Source organism: Panulirus ornatus, chromosome 48 (genome assembly GCF_036320965.1).
Source record: "Panulirus ornatus isolate Po-2019 chromosome 48, ASM3632096v1, whole genome shotgun sequence".
In the NCBI taxonomy this organism is placed as follows: Eukaryota; Metazoa; Arthropoda; class Malacostraca; order Decapoda; family Palinuridae; genus Panulirus; species Panulirus ornatus.
The window spans coordinates 20,042,260-20,062,075 of NC_092271.1; the positions used below are offsets into that span (position 1 = coordinate 20,042,260).

General features: G+C 46.0%; 1 protein-coding gene across 4 annotated transcripts in view; it reads right to left on the reverse strand.

The window, feature by feature from the left end:
- The window catches only part of LOC139763804 (beta-1,3-galactosyltransferase 5-like), a 189,735-nt gene that overhangs the window by 135,905 nt on the left and 34,014 nt on the right, over positions 1-19,816 (reverse strand). For 2 of the 4 annotated variants that reach the window (XM_071690068.1, XM_071690069.1), the window contains exon 2: positions 13,746-13,784. The exons of 1 other annotated variant lie outside the window; for it this stretch is intronic. The gene's annotated coding sequence lies outside the window, so the exon portion shown is untranslated. Of the gene's footprint in view, positions 1-13,472; positions 13,701-13,745; positions 13,785-19,816 lie in introns of those variants that run through there. One more of the 4 variants, XM_071690070.1, reaches the window with a different exon arrangement.

The window sequence follows — 19,816 nt, forward strand, 5'->3', positions numbered from 1 at the left end:
CATCAAACAGACCTCGGAATTTGCCGGCGATACGAAATTAAGGAACAGTCGAGGCACAGGAAGACAACCTGAAGATTCAGAGGGATTTAGACTACTTAACAGACCGGACACAGACATGGACCGTGCATTTCAACGTAGATGAATGCAAAGTCATGCACTCTGGTGTCAAAAAAAAATATATATATAAATCATGAAAACAAAATATTTGGTTAACTACAACAAGAACCTAGAGAGATGATTTTCGAGTGATTATGAGTTATGACCAGTAATACAGTAAACAGTGGTTAGATTAATACAATACAACCAACGAGATGTTAGGTTTCATAGCGAGAAATATCAACTACAAAACTCTTTTTTTTTCTACGTTGGAGGCTCCGATCACGGACGAAAGTCCACATCAAAGCCTGAATTGAACTATAAAAAGTTTAATGAAAAGGAAAGAGAGGCAAGGGAAAGTATTCACAGATTTTGGAGGAAGTGAAAACCCTGGCTTTTAAAATGTGCCACGTCACAGTTATTGGAAAAGACATGAGAGGGTAGAGTTCCAAAGCTTCGAGATGTAGGGAATGAAACAGTTACCAAAACGGCCCACCCTTGAGTTGCCAACAGCCGCATAGTAATCATGTAACACAGCAACAGGTTACGATAATCCCCCCTTTGTATACATAGAAAACCCTGCTTGAACCTTACTTGGAAGACGCTGTTGAATTCTGGTCACCAAACCTTAATCAAAGGTGAAGAAAAACTAGAATAAATTCAAAGAGCAATCAAACTAACCCATCCTCTAAGAAATAAGAAAAATTAGGAGAGACTCAAAACCCTAAAATCATTCACTCTGGAAAGGCGCTCACCCCAAGGAGATCAGGTAGAAGTGTTCAAAATACTAAATAATTTCGAGAACACGACATAAGAAAACTTCATGCTTTAGACGGAGATTCCGTGACCAGAGACAAAGTTATGAGGAGGTGAAAGGAAAGGAGACGTATCAACAACGCGGGCGAGTAGTTTTATCACATAATGAGCGACCGAACGTCGATAGTCCAGCTTATCAACGATCATGTCTTTCTCCTGCAGGCTCCAGCACCAGAGCAGATGTCCAGCTCATAAGGAATTTTTCCAGTCCACATTATAAAATCTCAATGGCAGTATGACCTCGCCAGCTTCCCCAAAAACTACATAATACGTTTTTCATTTTCTCGTCTTTTTCCTAACGGTTGTTGAGCCAGAGGGAGGGGTGGGTGGGTTGATGCTTTCACCCTTTGCAAACACTAATTTCTTCTTTTTTTTCTCAGCCTTGACAATTAATAGCTTGGTTTTGCACCATCGGGTCTCATGTTGTCTGTCCTTCTCATATCACTCCATGACCACCATCCCCATTACCACCAAAACTACACCACCTCTCCACCAATACCACACCACCACCACCACCACTACAACCACCTCTCCACCAACACCACACCACCACCACCACCACTACAACTACAACCACCTCTGCCACCACCACTACTATCACCACCACTACTATCATCACCATTACTTTCTACCTCACTGCCAACCACCACCCACCACCACCACCATACTACACCAGTCACCACAACCATCAGCATTACCACCACCTGTGCCACCAACACTGCCAACACATCTTCCTCAACGCAATAATTAATTATATAATTTACACGCCATTACCTAATTATCAATGACATATCATTGCTGTTTTGCCTTTCATCAAAAATTAACAAATAAATATTTCAAAATCAATTAGCTATTGATGCGTATTAATATCAATAAACTCATAATTATAACTTTTTTAATTTGGCTACGACGGCACGAACAACTGAGGCCCTAATCAAGTCCATTACATTCACAATATATATATATATATATATATATATATATATATATATATATATATATATATATATATATATATATATATATATATATATATGCTCATCGACCATTCTTTAAGAGAGGATGAACAGTTGGGAAGACTGTGGACCAACTGCCGCAACCTGGATTCTAGCCGATGCGCTCGACCCCAAGCGGCTCCCGTGAAGGCGTCACGGTCAGCGACGCTAACCGCCACACCACGGAAGTCCGTCTTCAAAACTAGTTTACCTTTCGAGAGAAATGACGCGCTGAGGACAGTAAGTGGGAGCGGGAAGTGCAAATTAACGTAATGGACACGGGTGAATATTTTTTTCCTTCCCCAGCGTTCACTAATGGCCAAGCATGTGTGAATAACACGCACGCACCACCATATACCAACACCACTCCGTCAACATCAACGTCACCACCACCACCATCACACACCAACACTACCATCTGTCACCCTAGGACTCACCCCCAGCAGACGAGACCTCACGGCTCCCAACAGCATACATACTCACACACATTAACAAACACAAACAGACACACACGACATCAAAACAGGATTTCATACAAAACAATTGAGGCGAATAAAGGCGTGCGCATGTCTCGCAAGTCCAAGTAACAAACAGAGAGAGAGAGAGAGAGAGAGAGAGAGAGAGAGAGAGAGAGAGAGAGAGAGAGAGAGAGAGAGAGAGAGAGAGAGAGAGAGAGAGAGAGGGGGGGGGGAATTTTCCTGGATGGGAGAGGATGCTCCAAGTGAAGAAAGGGCCTTCGCCATTTAGACAAGGATGTATCTGCCGGGAAGACGACCTTCCTGACGGGGTGAGGCCCGCCTGACTCGGGTACGGGTTCTTCCTAACAGGAAAATGAACTTCCTTAAAAGACGATAAAAAAAAAAAAGAGAGGGGAAAAGACCCTGTCAGGAGACAACCTGCCGGGTCGGGAGAAGACCTGACTAGCTGCAAGTAGACCTGACTTGCGGAAAGAGGACCTGTCTGATGGAGAGTTGACCTACCTGACGGGGAAGGGACGTACCTGATGAAAAGTGGACCTGCCAGGCTGTAGAGCACCTGCCTGATGGAGACCTGACCTACCTGACGGGGATGGCACGCACCTGGTGAGGCGTGGACCTGCCTGGCTGGAGAAGAACTGCCTGTGTACGAGTGAGACCTGCCTGGCGAGAGACCTGCCTGAATAAGAGTGGACCTGCCTGGCGGGAGAAGACCTGCCTAGGTACAGCCTAGGTATAAGTGGACCTGCCTGGCGGGAGAAGACCTGCCTAGGTACAGCCTAGGTACGAGTGGACCTGCCTGGCGGGAGAAGACCTGCCTAGGTAAGAATAGACCTGCCTGACTAAGAGATAAAATCCCTGGCTAAGAGGTGATCGACCCGGCGGGAAGAAGACCTGCCTGATGAAGAGAGGACCCGCCTGACTGAGAGCCTGGCGGGAAAAGGACCTACCTGAAGAATAGAGGGAACTTCAGCGGGAAGAGAAACTACCTGGTGGTAAGATGACCAAAATGACAGGGAAAAAATATCCCTGAAGGGATAAGTACCTACCTGAAGGATAGAATACCTACCTGAAAGTTAGAGTACCTACCTGAAGGATAGAATACCTACCTGAAGGTTAGAGTACCTACCTGAAGTTGACATAACTACCTGCAGAAGGGAACGTACCTGAATCATGATGAAACGACCTGACGGGAAGAAAAGTCAACTCTCGAGGACAGAAGCCACCTCATGAGGTGGGGACCTCCCTCCCCGATGGGGTAAGTCCCCGTCTACAGAGAGGGAATCTATGCTATGGGAAGACACACCACTTGACAATGAAGAGGGATACATGAAGAGGACCTACATGATGGTGTGAAGCTGGCGACCTACCATCTCGAGGGGAATGGCACTTACCTACCATGACCGTATAATCTTCCTGACGGAGGGCAAGACCCGTGTAACGGTGTACTATAGCTGACGGGCTGGACATCCACTAGACAGACAACAGGGCTTACCACGAGTGGTGGGGAGACAGTAAGACAAAATGGGGATCTAAAAAGACAAGGTTGGTGGGGACCTACGTGAGAGGACCTGCTCTCAAACCCAAACCGACGTGTTGGCCTGTAGGTGATCCTGCTCCGGCCACAGCTTCGACGACCTTCATCGTCCTCTAGGCGAGGCAGCCTTCCGTGCTCCCCCGGAGGGCGCTCAACGACCTTTGACCTAGTGTGAACGGTAGTGAGTCTGTTTCTGACGCATTCCTCAGAGGAAGGAGACTACAGGTTGCGTTAGAAAGCTCAAGACTATACAATTTTAAAGAATCTTTACCTGCTGCTTCAAAGGACTCGAGCTGCTTCGAAATTCCTCCGTAAATGGTTCAGAAAGTTCATACCCGACCTGTACCAACGCCCTGAACCACTAACTTAAAAATTTTGAAGTCAAACATAGCAAAACAGAACGACCCTTACTTTTCACTATAGTCAAAGGATGAAAGGAAAGACTTAAAAAGAATGAAAGGAAGAATAAAAATGAGAAGCTAAAAAACTGTCACTGAGCAGAAATGCAAAAGCAACGACGAGATGGGGGTGAAGAGACAGACGAGTAAAACAAGTGAAGGCAACGGATATAAAACATAAGCACAGGGAAGCGGAAGAAGAAGAAGTCTAAAAGATAACAAGAGAAAGACTGAGGTGACGTAATGGACGTCACTGAGTAGATAAGGCATCAATGCTGGAAAATTAAGATAGACAGCTATGGCGTACGGAGCGAGTCTCTGGAACTCGCTATGAACTCTGGAAGATTCAGCTTTACTTAACCTAGCTTAACCTAATCTCATTAATCTACCTTAACCTAACTATGCGAAACCTAACAGCCAAGCATAGCCTAACCTTACCTAATCTTAACTAGCCTCGTTCAACCTCACCCAGCCTAACCTAAAGTAACATCACTTTAACCAGCCTAGCTTACCTCATTAGCCCACCTTACCCTAATCTTACTACCCTAATATAACTAAGCAAAACCTAACTTACCCTAACCTCGGCTTTGAAGTTTATGGCACATAATCTTGCTCTACGAAACCACAGGTCAACGGAGCCAACATGAGCGAACCGTATCTTTATGCTTTTTGATATACAACTTTATGAACAGTTCCTGACGACGCACATCGCCAGCTGTTATGCTGCTGGAGAACAAAGACCCCATCTCTTATAACGAACACAGGATGCGGTCCATCAGAACACCATAATACAGCTCAGGAAAACAAGAAAATAATGATTCAGCTAAACGGTAGCTCTGCCTTCAGGATAAACTCTGACTGGAAAATATGAAGAACAGCTGTTCTTGATAAGCTGATAGCACAAGCCCAGAATGCATTGCGTGACTACAGAACAACGGGTCTGAATGACCACGCTGATAATAAATGACCAGAATGAGTTATTACAGGGGTATACAGTGACTACACTTTTAAGAGCTCATTTGAGCTAATCCTCGTACAGTAGTACCTCACAGCCACAGGAGAAAATGTAAGAACCACTGAAGGAGGGGGACATATGTCTCGACTCTGTGGGAACTTCCCACCGTCTGCCACAGCTGCTGCTGACTAAGCCGAGTCTCGCACGACACCCACCTCCAGACGAAGTGACCTTGCAAGGTTACGCCAAGATCTGATGCACCGTCTCGGTCGACCAGTCCGCCTGAACCCGATGAACTTTCAGGGAAACTACGAGACTCTTAGGCTGCATCCAGACCATGACTTTTAAAAGAACTTCGAGGGCCTTCGATTGCATCCAGACCATGACTAACACTCGGAAGCCGTCTCGTCTTGACTTCACCGCCTTCCTCTGGTCCTCAAGGCTGGCCGAAGAGGGTTTCAGGGTCCTCCCCCCCATAGAAGTGACCTATTGCTCAGTCGACTTACTCGTGATCCACAAGACTGTTGTCGTTTCCCGCATCCCGACGCTTGAGACTGAGGTACAGCTACGTTTCAGCACATGACGACGACACTCCTCTTTGCACTACGCGACACATGTACGTCGTCTTGGCGTGTCGCTCCACGCACGGTTTCGACAAGGCTGACCTGAAAAACAAGTCGTACCTACCACAGCTGACCTGGGATAGGTCATATCTACCATAGATGACCTGGGATAGGTCGTATCTACCACAGATGACCTGGGATAGGTCCTACCTACCACAGCTGACCTGGGATAGGTCGTATCTATCACAGATGACCTGGGATAGGTCCTATCTACCACAGCTGACCTGGGATAGGTCCTACCTACTACAGCTGACCTGGGATAGGTCCTACCTACCACATGCTGACCTGGGATAGGTCCTACCTACCACATGCTGACCTGGGATAGGTCCTACCTACCACAGCTGACCTGGGACGCCTCCTACATGTCAATTTAGTGTACCACCAACCAGCTTCTTCTCTTTCATTCTGATTAACCTCTTGAGCACGACCCTAAGACCCACGACACGACCCTCTAACCTTTGTCCTGACCCTCAAGGTTTAGTTGAAGAGCAAGGTCATCATACCCAGAAGTCGTACGTCTTTCCCAAAAGACGTACCGTCGTGCTCAAGGGGTTATGGGAGCAGAGAATCACCCTACAATTCTTATATCTACACCAACCCCACTACAGCTGCCCACATCAACCCTACTACAGCTGCCTACATCAACCCCACTACAGCTGCCCACATCAACACCACTACAGTTGCCCACACCAACCCCAATATAGCTGCCCACACCCATTTCAAGCTATTCCTTGATAGCTCTAACACAGGAGTTCAAAATGCTATAATATGTAAATCAACAAACAACACACTCCGTAAGTATCGCTAATATTAGCATGTTATATAACAGATTAGGAATATAATGCTCACGGGTGTAACTCCAGGGATGCAGTATTCACTCAGGTAACACAAAGGGATAAAATGCTCACTGACGTAACACCAGACACATAATGCTCAATGACGTAACACCAGACACATAATGCTCAATGACGTAACACTAGACACATAACGCTCTATGACGTAACAACCAGACACATAATGCTCAATGACGTAACACCAGACACATAATGCTTAATGACGTAACAACCAGACACATAATGCTCAATGACGTAACACTAGACACATAATGCTCAATGACGTAACACCTGACACATAATGCTCAATGACGTGACAACCAGACACATAATGCTCAATGACGTAACACTAGACACATAATGCTCAATGACGTAACACCAGACATATATAACGAACGCTCACTTGTGTAACACCAGAAATATAGATAATCCACGTCATTATTATAACAAGTAACATGCCATGGTAAAATGCTCGCTCACAACCGGTTACAAGCCACGAGTCTGATGGTATCGGATATAACCACAACAGAAGATGGATCTAAGAGTATTTGGCGAGATGAAAATAGCATCAACAATCCCCAAGAATTCAACCTCGAGTCCAGCCAGCCATCCAGCCCAGGCCTGACGTAGGTGGGGACCGGCAGAGTAAAGTCCGTCAGGACCCTACGACAAAACAGAAAAAAAAAAAAAGATAATTCCTTCCTTCACGAATTTTGGATGAATTCATGAAAATCTGAAATGACGTCACTACAACGAGGGCAGTAGCCCAGAGGTGTACCATGAACAGGTGTACCGGTTACAGATGCCTCGAAGTACCACAACGGCCGTACCGTTTACAGAATCCCTAACTTGAACTTATCCAGAAGTACCATAACATGTGTACCGTTTACAGACGCCTTGAAGTACCATGAAGTCTGTACCGTTTACAGGAAGCCTTGCTATACGAGTAGTCCACATGTACCATAACAGCTGTACCCCAGCAGTACCATAACAGCTGTACCGTTTACAGGAGCCACAACTCTCAGACAGCCTCGACGTAACACAGGTACGTAAGGGTTTGCGCTTCTCAGGAAGCGGGTCAGTCTCTCTCTCTCTCTCTCTCTCTCTCTCTCTCTCTCTCTCTCTCTCTCTCTCTCTCTCTCTCTCTCTCTCTCTCTCTCTCTCTCTCTCGCTCCACCAACAACACTCTAATGGCCCCTCATCTACAATCATCTTGGGTCCATCACAAGAACGAGTATAAACCAGTTGTTCTTTCATGCTTCGTAACCAAGACATGATCATCGCGAGGCGCACAGCAAAAGCAACTGGTCATGTATGTGTGCCCGGACTTTGCCTCTCAAGAAAAACATCGCTCGCCGGCACGTTGGGTTAGGACTGTGTGGTCATCGTTTTTGGTGGAGGACTGGGTGTGTGAGGACTGAGTGTGTGAGGACTGAGTGTGTGTGAGGGCTGAGTGTGTGAAGGACTGGGTGTGTGAGGACTGAGTGTGTGAAGGACTGGGTGTGTGAGGGACTGGGTGTGTGAGGGCTGGGTGTGTGAGGGCTGAGTGTGTGGAGGACTGGGTGTGTGAGGAATTGGTGTGTGGAGGACTGGGTGTGTGTGAGGGCTGAGTGTGTGAGGGCTGAGTGTGTGAAGGACTGGGTGTGTGGAGGCCTGGGTGTGAGGGCTGGGTTTGTGTGGGGCTGGATGTGTGGAGGACTGGGTGTGTGAGGGCTAGGTATGTGGAGGGCTGTGTGTGTGTGTGTGTGTGTGTGTGTGTGTGTGTGTGTGTGTGTGTGTGTGTGTGTGTGTGTGTGTGTGTGTGTGTGTGTGTGTGTGGAGAGCTGGGAATCTGGAGGGCCTAGTTCGTCCCTCCTTTCTTATCTGCTCCAGTCCTTCCTTGCTCTCTTGTACCTTGCATAATAAGCTGGTTAGCTGGAGTGCCGCTGTGTCTGTGGACCACTTAGACACACCCGCTGCGTCTGTGGACCACCTTCAGCATATATCCAATATCAAATCAGGTCTGAAATCACAATCAAGAGTATATAATACCACCCAAACCCTTTCTAGAGACAGAACTGATGGAGAAATTAAAGTATTTAGTTATTCACTTGTATATATTCATCGTCCAGTGGACCACTGGGAAATGGGCCATGGACTACAGGTTAAAAACCCGTGCATTAACAAGGACATCTTGTGAGAACACTGAAATGAACACCTAACTATTGGGTGAAGTTCACCGTCGATGAACCTTGGATCGACAGTTGTAGGAGGTGAGTTGCGGCTGAGAGAAATGGTGTCACTGAATAAACAAGACTATGCGGTGAGCCCTACTCGCCAGGCCTGCCATCACGGCAATATTCCCTCTCTCTCTCTCTCTCTCTCTCTCTCTCTCTCTCACTTCTTTTTTTTCGCTTCACTCGTGACGACATGTCTTGCAAATTCTTGACTAACACTCCACCAGCCGAACTTGTGGAGTATTGCACTCAAAGCCTACTTGGCCCCCCGGGCGCCTGACCTTGGCGGGATACTGGAGCGCACACCGTCGACCGAGGTGTGGGAACACGGAAAGAGATGATCCACGCGTTCCTTCCTTACCGACGGTAATCACCCGGACCACAAGAAGCTACCAAAGAGATATTCCCTCCGCAATTACACCTTAGGTAATCGTGCCTCGTCTTTCCGTGTTCTCACAACCCCGGCCGACGACTCACACTCGCGAGCCAACCGCCAAGGTCAGGTATCGGTGACCAGGCTGTGAGAGTAAGGACGATCGCTGGTGGTGTGTTGTTAAGAATTCACAAGACTCGGTATTTCCTGCCTGGACATCGCTCCCAGAAGCCTCCCACCCTATTGGTGGAGAGAGTACATGGGGGAGGCGTTCCAATACGCCCTCCAGAGGTCGTGAACCCCTTTTTTTACCTCCATATCCTCTATGCTCTGAGCCTCTTCTGAAGACTTACTGTACACAGGATTGACTGTTCTGTTCTTCAGGAAGAGAGGCGAACTTCCCTCTGTGTCTCGCGAGAGTGGAGAGCTCTCTAATACAGCCAGACTTTTTCTGCAACACTTTTTTTTTTGAGTTCTGGCGACGTCTTAAGACAGGGCTGGACCAGACGTCCTTTTAGGTCGGACGTCGTGCTCTGTGCTGCTCCATAAGAAATTCATTGTGTATTATCTCTGTAGATTCCTAGCTCCCTGTTGCACGGTACGATGTACTATACTTTGACATCCGTGGATCTTGTAGATCTTCGAACAGATTTGTTGTGTCGGAACCGGGGTTCTCGTCATGATATACCTTCACCAGAGCCACACTCCACCACCATCTTTACGCCAATTGGGCTATTATTCATAGCCTTTTGTTATTTTACCGTCAACGTGTGTGTGTGTGTGTGTGTGTGTGTGTGTGTACGTGAGCGCGAGGATGATCATTCGGCCTTGCCAAGGTTACCAGAGGACGGACCAGAATGTCGCAGGGAGAATTTTTACTTGTCAATACACACACACACACACGCACACACACACACACACACACACACACACATATAAATTACATGTGTAAGTACAACGTTTTCCTATGTATTACAAAGACAAGGACAACCTTTCAAGGTGAACTGATACTTACTCTAAATGTTACTGTCGACCTACCATTCCCAGCCATCGTCCCCATCACCCCACCATACCACCATGACGCCATCACTCCACCACCCCACCATTATCCCAACACTCCACCACACCACCATGACCCAACACTCCACCATACCACTAGCCATAACCACCAACACACCACGACCTCACCACTCAATCATAACCCCACAACACCACCATGACCCCACCACTCCACCATACCACCACAACCCCACCACACCAACATCACCCCATCATGACCCCACCACTGCACCACGTCACCATGACCTCACCATACCACCACGACCCCACCACATCATCACCCCATCATTCCATCATGACCTCACCACTGCACCACGTCACCATGACCCCACCATACCACCAAGACCCCACCACACCAACTCAACCCATCATTCCACCATGGCCCCACCACTGCACCACACCACCATGACCCCACCACACCACCATCCCAGTATCCACTAGTGGGACGCCAGCAATAATGGCCCTCTTCCTTCACCTGACCATGTAAGAACCGTGGCGGTAATGACCTCAATTAAGGCCACCTGGTGCCGCCGCCTTAATTACTCAACAGTGAAATGTGAATGACGGAAACATTTTTTTGTGTTCTCTGATGGAGAACTACACAGCAATTCCTGGAAGATACGAGGGGCCATTAACCTGAGTTATCGCGTGTTATCTGGCGATAAGACGGGCGTTTCAACATCTGTGACCTTCCAGGGGAAAGGAAGGGGGGGGGGGGGGGTTAATCATCGCCATAAGACCTGTCTTGTCCGCCGTGGAGAGACAGGAGAAGAGAATGAGATAAGAGGGGAAAGGTTATGGAGGAGAGACATAGATTCATAGGGAAGAGGTAGAGAAAATGGGGTTCCTGCACGAGTAAGGCCCGAGACAAAGAATTCGCTCCAAGAGTTGCCAGACAATAGCACAAAGGGTTTCTTCATGTCAGAGGAACAAAGAGATGGAAACAGAGTCTTAAAATCCGTTCCATGGAACGTGGATCATCCCACTTACCTCATACCGAATAATACCCACGGGTAACGTGTTACCTGGTCCAGTGGCAGTTGACACCACACAAGACAGTTTTCCATGTGTTTCTTTGCTGCTTATATACAGCATGGAACACTGTCTTCCAGGGATGGGCTCTCTCGCTACCCATCTACAGTAGGTAACACAATATTCCAGGGGTGGCACTCTCTCCATCCATCTAAAGTATGGAACATTGTGTTCTCGCCATCCATCTATAGTACGAAATACAGTGTTCCAGGGATGGACTCTCACCATCCATCACTGACATGGAACAAAAGAGGACGACATCTTTTACTATACACAGACACCTTTATCATGGATCTGCACAAAGCTTAACACTTCCAGACAGCCTCAGGCACTGGAAAGCCCCTCCTCAAGGTCCTTCCAGACAGCCTCAAGTACACTCAAGACATCTTGACTGGAAGACGTCTGTATTCCTTAAGGACACTAAAGATATCTTGGCTGGAAGACGTCCTGGATTCCTCAAGTACACTCAAGATACCTTGGCTGGAAGACGTTTGTATACCTCAAGAACAATCATGATATCTTGACTGGAAGACATCCGTATTCCTCAAGTACACTCAAGATATCTTGGCTGCAAGACGTCCGTATTCCTCAAGTACACTCAAGATATCTTGGCTGAAAGACGTCCGTATTCCTCAAGTACACTCAAGATATCTTGGCTGGAAGACGTCCGTATTACTCTTGACATAAGACCTTATACTTGGAGAGACGATTCCTGAAATTCTGAGATCGTGTCCGACTTCGTGTACGCAGAGGATAAGCTTAGTTCACTATAGGGGATCGGCTGCAATTTTTTTTATAAGCTCTGATCCAACTTTGTCACATCGAAACGTTATAAATCACTTGGGGTCTGGCAAAGACCCACTGTGACCTTCGTAATCCTTCTGCGGGATGAAAATGGCACCGAGGCTGCTGGCGGTAAAAAGTTTACTAACTTCCTCCCACGCCCCCACCCTCCGGCCTCCCCTTCTTCAATCATCCCCTCCCTCCACCTCCACCGCCTCTCCAAATCCCTCAAATGAACGCCCTTTACGACATCGACTGCTATTCCTGGGAGACGGCGGACGTCCACCATATGGGTCCATTTCTTTCTTTATCATTTCTTTTTCCCCCGCAGACAGATTGTACAAATGACATCGACGAAAGCGATCCTATGAGAGAGAGAGAGAGAGAGAGAGAGAGAGAGAGAGAGAGAGAGAGAGAGAGAGAGAGAGAGAGAGAGAGAGAGAGAGAGAGAGAGAAACCTCACGACCCATCGGGACCTCGCCTGACCTCCGACAAGGAAGGGGCTTAAGGGGGAGAGGAAAGGAGATGGTGGTTCCACTCGTAAAACCCTTAACGACCCTTGACCTGCCCTCATTACTCGAACGGCTGTACCACCGACCCTACCCGAGGCACCGCATTTACACCAACCTCTCACCAACTCCTCCGTCGCATGACTCAAGTAAAAAAAAAAAAAAAAAAAAAAAAAATCTTTTATTTTTTTTACAAGATTTCTTAGAAATTTACGTAATTTACGATGATGTGCACTTCCCTGTTAAGGAAGTGGGGTGGAAAAAAAATAATCACGACAGATAGAAATTGCTTTGTGTATATGCTATAACAGTCGACCTTTGCTATGTCATCTACAATATACTAGAGATGGATAGAGGCTATGTTATTTACCATATACTAGTGATAGATAGAGGCTGTGTTACATACAAGACAACGTGATAGATAAAGCCTGCTGTGTTTTACCAGGATCAGCGAACTCTGTTACTTACTATTTACCAGGATGGAAGAAGCCTGCTATGTTACATGCATTCGGCCACGAGCAGTGATGTCTACCATGTTATTAACAATTGTGATGACCTGCCAGCTGTGGGCAATATCATCAAAACCCTCCTACGTGACAACACCAGACCCTAGCAGTTGGCAGGGGCCCAAACGACCCCTATGAACCACACACGACCTTCCCCGTCAACTGGACACTTGACCTCCTCCGTGCCACGTCATAACCTTGATATATACGTCACTAACAACCCCCCTCCTCCCTCAGTGCACAAACAGCTTCACAAGTCCATTACCTCACATCTGTCCATTCCTCGACGTAGCTGATCAATCCTGTGTATGTTCCACCCGCCAACTGATGTGGATTTGACCGGTGTGGACCCCGTTGTGAGACGAAGGGTATTCGATTAATGGTAATCGAACAGCTTTTTCCATATTAGGGACGATCGTAGCCTAGCTGTTTAGCGTTCCTGTCTACCACGCAAAAGCTCCTGGGTTCGAATCCTGACAAATGGAGGGGAGTAGGTGGGTGCCTCACCAGTGCCACCACTAAGACAACAATGCCTCACCTGTGGGACAGAAGCAACACCGTCGCTCCCCAGCTGTTCCTGTAATGAGAAAATTGTTACTGTTATATATAGTGATCCGCAGGATGATGGTGGGCAGCGTGTGTGTGTGTGTGTGTGTGTGTGTGTGTGTGTGTGTGTGTGTGTGTGTGTGTGTGTGTGTGTAAGTGAGCAAATGTCACGAGGGAGGTGAAAAAGGGTGGAGGATGGCATCCATCACCTTGCAAGGGGTCCATGACCATGAGAGAGTTCATCCCGGGCAAATATAAAGTCATGAGGATGGGTCACAGAGACATGACCTCCTCGATGTGATCATCCCCGAGCAGGATAGAAGAGCTACAATATAGTATGCAATAATCCATACACACTTAAAGGCTGTCAGTTTCTCTTTCTTTCCTAAAGTATAACATGTGATCTACTTAAAACCAAATGAAAAAACTAGTCTCCAGGACAATATCATTTGATCATAACAAACCAAACAATATGATATAAAGATAAACCTTTTCGAAAATTCAAAAGGAAACAATCATCTGTTTAGTACAGGAGTTAAATTCTCAATTACAAAATTATTTTTTTTTCTTTGGAATATACATAGGAAAAAAGCCATGAGTGAAGGGTACATGACGATGGATTTGGTGGAGGCAATTACGATGGGGTACAACCCATACGACATGTGAGAGGGACAAGAGTCCATATGGGTCTAGGAACACCAAGGGTGCCCTCGTCCTGCACACAGAGGGACAAACAGCGCTGAAGTCACTGGTATAACACAAGGTAACGCAGGACACACGTAAACAGAGCACCTGGGCTCGTTAGGGTGCAGGTACGAACATTTGGATGGCGAGCGTAAACACATCACAGACTGGGTGAACAGTGTTCAGGGTAAAGCTGGGCTGACAGTGATACAGCCGAAGTTCAAAGGGAGATTGAGGTCATATCAAAGACATGGTCCATGCTTTGCAGAATACCGGGTACTACTGACGGTTGAATAGGTGGTGGCAAACACAGAAATGTTGTGAGTTTGTACCTTAAAGACATATGGGTGACAGGAGAGCCCCCATTAAACCCACTCACATGGGTAAATGGAGAACACATGTGTGCCCTGCAACCTGGAGGGTTCACATCCCATCGGAGGAGGGTGGAGTCATTTCGCTGATGATGTTGGTATAGCACAGAGTGAGATGACGGGAGGTAGAGACAAGCAGGTGCACTCACGAGGTCTCGACACAGCAGACCTTGAGACCTGAAAACACTGATATTAGGACATACGATCGTGTGATGTTCAAGTGTTTCTCTCAGGATCATAGTCCCACGCGCCTTGCCACTTATATTTGTTCCCTAAGTGTATTCTGGCAGCCACAATACCACATTGCCAAGTATGTACAATTCCTGTGTTTTTCATACCGATGTTTCTTAACCAGAAGCGATCATATTTAATAATATGACCACCGGGGTCTTTCACCACCTCGCTAGAGGTCTAAAATCCTATCCCGTGCCATTGCTTTGAGATCGGTACGAACAAAGGCTTTGCCCAAAGTGGTTTGGCCAAGTCTGGTGGGAGGGGCCTGGGAACAGATAAGCATGTTGAGCAAGATTAGCAACATGCTCCTGAGTTTTGTCCAACAGGTGAAGGTATCCCCCAGAAACAGGATATGTAGGGCATTATCATATGCTTCAATAACCCGGAAGTGAAAGAAAAAACAGTTTCCCCGCAGGGAACTCTCGCCCGGTAAAGTTGCAAGAGCTGGTCTGGGGTGAGAGAGGATTGCAGAGGATTGCTCGGGGTGAAGCTTAGTTCTTTCTTCTGAATGTGGATGAAATTGTTGTCGCTGCGCACAATATAAGCCGCACCAACGGTTCGGTCCTACCGTTGGCCCTCACAAAGATCCATCAGTATATATACCCAGGGTATTGTCAGGTATGATGATAAGCGCCATACCTATATGGTCATATACTTAACCCAGCCATCGTTAGCTGGCCAAGCTGACACCTGAACATGATCAGCTTTAATAAGTCTGATGCGCCGGGGTTCCAGAGGTGCAGGATGTGTTTGGGGTAAGTTCCATACTATGTGCTAACCGAAGCTGGGGTCATCTGCGGGTTATTTCATGCAGTGAGCTGGGGTCACTGATAACATGTAGGTAGTGTTGTGCAAAACTGGGAGTGGATTCGGGGCTTCTGGGACCCTTATTACTAAAACTGGCACTAATGGCCGCTGATAAAGTCAGGTGATTGAGGGAGATACAACCTTAGGTCTCATGTTTACAACCTCAACCGACAAAAGACACCCTTAGATACGTCTCACAGCTTTGATTTGAACAATATCAAGAAGCGTAACCTGCGGGTCAGCCATAGACAGGTGGATGGCATGATAAACGAAGAAAGATCGCACATACAATGGTACAATTCCCAGTCAGTGTCAATACTTATTCCAATCTTCATGCCAGAGGGCACGCACACACTGTAGGTGACGAAGAAGCACAAGCGGGTAAATCTCACTCCTAAACATAATCACCATCACTCGAGGCTTTAAATGAAACGACCACACCGCCTGGAGGGCTGTGTGAACTGCTCCAAGAGAACTTGAACTCTCGCGTATGGAAATGCTAAAACAGACGTCATCAACAGAAACAGAGCACAGTAGGCTACCATCAGTGTCGGACAAAGGACTCCTCTCTGCGGAGTCCCCAGGGCAAAAGGATATGAGTTACTGAAAGCGCATTTGGATAAGACGTTTTTGTAAAGAAAGTTTACATCAACTGTATCTCTTTAGGACTAGATTTACATCATCCAAGAAAGATAATATCTAAATCAGAACGGCAGCCGTACGCCAGTACTGCTAGCAGACGGGTAACTTAACTAGGGAAGCGTTCTACTTACGGTCAATAAGTAGGTGGGGCAGGAGAAGAGAGTGGGTGATGTAAGGAGGCAGAGGGAAGGAGATATTTGGATGGACTGTATGAGGGACCTACTACATACATGCCCCATCATCTCGCCTTCATTAAGTCATATACAGATGCCAGACAACCCCTTAACTAAATTATCTGCAAAGATATACTGTCACTGGACAAGGTTAGCGCGTAGCACTCACCTCGTATCTTCACAATTACTGTTGCTGAAAGATATAATGAATTAATTACCTCCATCTCTCCGTTTTCACCTGAATCCTTCGCCTATCACTTAGCAACCTGCAATCATGCCAGACGCATGATTCCCCTATGCACTGTGCGCCGCACCGCCCATGGAGCAGCCTGTAACCTAGTCAGTTCTACAAAGCCATCGCCTCCATGTCTGTGGTGTATATAGCGCCACACTGGCCAGCCTCAATACCTTTCTCTCCCGTTCACCTCATCTGACATTTTCCTTTAACCTATTCTTCGACAGCTATTCTAAGTATACGTGTATAGTGTTGATGATGAAGACAAAGACAAAAGTAGAGCAATGGTGGCAAGGATGATACGAACGGTATAACGGACCTCAAACACCCCAACTGCATTACTAATATTCTCTCAAACCACTACTTTTTTTGTTTATTCTTTCACAACCTACGCAAAGGTTGTTTGGGCTTAGATACACACACATAGACATGGTGAACTGAAAGTAAGTTCACAAAACTATCAATTTCAGTCCAAATTCATGAACAACCGTAATTTTCGTTAAATATACAAGTGCAGTTAGACTTGATTCCTAATTTTCTAGAGAAGAATTCAGCTCATTTCATAGTTTCTGTAGGGCAAAATTATATAATCCATAACAAAGTTCTCTAAACATTACGGCACCTGCTTTTACCAACACCAGGATTTTGCTATCCTTTACGAAATAAAGCAAAATAATACTCACGCCTGAGAGGCTGGCAAGCGATAGGTGTGACGTCGGTTACCATGGAGACCGGAGTGGGGCTGCCACTTCATGACAGCAAACTCAATCATTAGCCCATTATCTCTTGATTAGACAACTTACGGCGCCGGGAAATTCGGAATTGGGTTTCATCAAGATGGCTGAAAACTATTAAATGAATGAACCCCAAATCGTTTTCTACATATTGAATATCATGGGCACAAATAATCTATTTATTATTTCAAGTTATATGTCACTTTTTGTGTTGTGGTAAAACACCGCTTCGTTTATATGGTGAGTGTATCTATTTGATAGTTCAAAACAGTTAACGGTGTAATTATCTCATAATTCTATTCCATATTTTCGGAAATATTGAAGCCTGCGTTTATCATACTAACCCTGACAATCACAAATATGTCATTTGTTTTATTTACACTCTTTTCAGGTGGGTTTGTAAACCCTAAGCGGCTGATACACTTCCCAAATGACCTCCGTAGCATCCACTCCAGCGTGGGCATGCCCATCCGAGAAATCCCTTAATGTATATGTAAAGTCCCAACGTTGTTTATAGGACATTGCATGTCCTATCTGAGCTACGAAATCATTAAAGATGAGACCTTACAGTACAATGATGGAGCTTAGAGAAGAGTTCTCTAAGCTCACTAGTGTTACATTTGTATTATGTACTTACAATTCTCGATGCACCAACCATGAGTGCACCAAAATACACATCTTAGCACGTTTGGCCTTTCTATGTTGTGTACAACATAGAATTAAAGTTGATAGCCTTAATTCCGCCAACAGTTAACGCCGTCTTCCTTGTTTACGCTGACGAAGGTGAAATGATTGGCCCGTTGGTTCTACTTGAGTAAATCACACACACACACACACACACACACAAAGAAAAAAAAATACGGATATCAGGAAACTGATGCAAGAAATTGAAGCAAGAAATCCTAAGGTGATAAGTATGTATATAAGGATTAGGTGTATGACGGAGGATGGAAAATATGTGAGTGTGACCACGTGGCTACCCTGCACTAAATCAAATGTCGCTTGCAATCATTTTTACACTATGGACAATCATACGTGCCGGGATTAACCTTTGACCTTTCGGGCTAAGGTCAGCTCCACACTTCCGCTGTCAGTACTTGGGTTAGATACAGTCTGTCCCTAGGTTCACACGCACGTCACAGGCAGGCAAACAGGTTCTTATTTATGTGAAATAACAAGACATGCAATGATATCAGGGTTGCCAAAGCTTAGCCTAGCTCTGTCCGCACATCAACTACCGCCACAAGTAATAAGTGCGTTGCAAATGTACTAGACAATAAAGAGATCCACTAGGGCATTACATATGGCAGTGTTATATACTTCTTTCACCTACATGTAAATGAATTTTCTGCAACTGCTGTATACTACAGGGAGGGGCAGTGTAAAGTAAATATACAATAGTTTGCGTCTATGGCTGAGAATGAAGTTTCTATGGCTGAGAATGAAGTGTCTATGGTTGAGAATGAAGTATGTGAAGCAGCTGATGACATCTTTCTTCATTCATCTCCAAGGGAGACGAATGAAGACAGATGTGTCCCTCATAGAAGATCGTGGCAAAAGGGATGATGTTATCATGTATACTGACTGTGATGAAGTAGTGGACAACAAGGGAGGAATGAAAATACATTGGGAAGAAAGGGAGTGACCTTTCGAATATACCAAACGCTTCAGGATATATGAAGTAAAGCTACTTCTCTTAGGAGTGAGTAGAGAAAGCCACATCAGAGTAGGACAGTAATTATACAGAGAGAATGAAAAGTGTATTTTTTTTTTCTTTTTAAGCTGGTGATTTCCCTAATGGGTGTTGGACTTTGTCGTATTGTGGTGTGGCTTCCTTCCCCAGGGGAGGCAACTGAATATAACAAAGGAGAGGCTAAAAGGGCTGTTAAAGTTGAGGTCGTCTGGTTGTAGAATTGCTGAATTTTGGGATTAAGAGTTCCAAGGCGAAATTATTACATAGAACGTGGGGAGAAAGGTACGTCTGGGGTTGGCTATAGCTGTGGGGTTCTCGTCCCCCTATGGTCCATGCACTGTACATGCAGTACACTCTGTTTGTCTTCACTCATATGCCTTCCACCCATATCACAAAAATGATTTGTCCTTGTACACCATCACAATGGAATTTCTCAATCCTTATCATACGTCTATCGTGGACAACTTGTAAACCAAATGTCTAGTCTATT